This window comes from Sinocyclocheilus anshuiensis, unplaced genomic scaffold (genome assembly GCF_001515605.1).
Source record: "Sinocyclocheilus anshuiensis isolate Anshui unplaced genomic scaffold, SAMN03320099.WGS_v1.1 scaffold1669, whole genome shotgun sequence".
NCBI lineage: Eukaryota > Metazoa > Chordata > Actinopteri > Cypriniformes > Cyprinidae > Sinocyclocheilus > Sinocyclocheilus anshuiensis.
Window position 1 is genome coordinate 98,458 of NW_015537996.1, and position 1,807 is coordinate 100,264.

Below are 1,807 nucleotides of genomic sequence, written 5' to 3' on the forward strand. Positions count from 1 at the left end.
TCCCTACAGTTCACACTACCTTGCACCCTATCCCAGACTAATAAAAAAAATCAACCAAAAAATGTTACAGGACAGAAAACCTCCAGAAGACACTAGAGCTACATGAAGAACAAGCTACACCCAGCAGCAGTGAGGTATTTGTCAGTAAATATGTGTTGTTGCAAATGTGTAATTTATATGAAATAGTAAAATGGTATTATTCTTTGCCATTTTGTAATGAAGGAGCTCACTATAATCAAACACATGAAACTGGCTGTAAAATGGATACATGCCAATAGACATGTGTTCAGGGGTCCTGTGGAAGAGCCTCTTTTCCTCAGAATGGAAGAGGATGACAAGGAAAAGGCCCTTCAAAATCTCATCAAAGATGTGGAAGACTGCAGAGACCCATTCACATTTAATTTTTCATTCAGGGAAGACATGGATATTTTTTTAATTGAATGCCATGAAAAAATGGGATTCAAATCGAATTCTTCTTTTGAAGAGTGAAAAGTATAAGACTTTCAAAAGCTTTTTTTTTTTTTTTTTTTTTTACAATTGATGACAGCTAAAATTGCACCTGGCACATGGATGCTACTAAGAAACAAGGTTAGTTTTGTAATTGGGACATATGTCAATGTCTTACACACAACCTAAATATTTTTATTTTTCATTTTTTTAAGGATGTCCCCCAACAGATTGGCTATGTGGACTGTGGAGTCTTCATGTTGATGGTAAGGCAAATCGTGTTTTGCTATAAATAAACTAATGCTTGCCTTCTAATTTAATGTATTGACAGTATCAGTTTGTTTCTTCTGGGATCCCTAAACAATGGCATTGCTATCTTTCATCTTTCAAACTCCTTTTGCCCCATTTTAATTATGATTTGACTTTTTCTTAAATTTTGCTGTTTTTTTTAGTATGCTCTACACGTTGTGTTGGGAGCCCCCTTTGACTTTACATCTGTAAGTAATTAGGAGCACAAGCAATTGGATTTCATGCTGTTTTGATATTTATAAGATTTCTCTGAAAAGTATTCTTGACATCAAAAGTCCCTTCTCTCTGTCTTTAAGTATTTGTTACAAAACAAACATGACCTAAATATCTCATCATAACCTAAAGTCAAAAAAAATGTTACGGTTTACTAGATTGATCAAAATGAATATCAATTTAAAAAATAAAATAGTTTTTTATATAATTTTTTAGCATTTTGTGTATTATTAAATATTGTAAATCCTATCAAAATTCTTGGGATAGCTCATATTACAGCTAACAAAAGAAAACCACTACAAAACTGCGACAGATCCACCGTTAACCATATATGGTTCGCCTTACTTCCGGCCTGGATCATGTGGTATGGATTGTGTGTCCTGAAACGTGTGGGGCTGCGGGTCTGCAGCTGGATATATCTATATAAAGGGATAGTTCACACAAAAATTAAAGTTCGGTCATTAATTTCTCACCCTAATGTCGTTCCAAACCCGTAAGACCTTCGTTCATCTTCTGAACACACGCGGAGGAGAAGAATTGTTGAATAGAGTGGGTTTTTTTGGGGGGGTGTGGGGGGTGTGCAAAAAGTATTCTCGTAGCTTCGTAAAATTATGATTGAACCACTGATGTCACATGGACCATTTTAACAACGTCCTTACTATGTGTCTGTGCCTTGACCGTGGTGGTAGTACCGTTGCTGTCTATGGAGGGTCGGAGAGCTCTCGGATTTCATCGGTGGCCGTGGGTTAAAATGATTCTTTTGATTTTTTTACATTCAGCGCAAACAGCTGTTGTTGAGGCTTGCGCTGCCTGATTGTTTGTGAGAGACTTTCATGGA

At 36.4% G+C, this 1,807-nt stretch overlaps 1 long non-coding RNA gene across 1 annotated transcript; it reads left to right on the plus strand.

Annotated features, from left to right (window-relative positions):
* Positions 1-544: 544 nt before the first annotated feature.
* On the plus strand, positions 545-1,002 carry LOC107676401 (uncharacterized). Its single transcript, XR_001632736.1, has 3 exons — positions 545-588; positions 663-713; positions 900-1,002. It is a non-coding gene; the product is annotated as an uncharacterized LOC107676401 (long non-coding RNA).
* Positions 1,003-1,807: the final 805 nt, after the last annotated feature.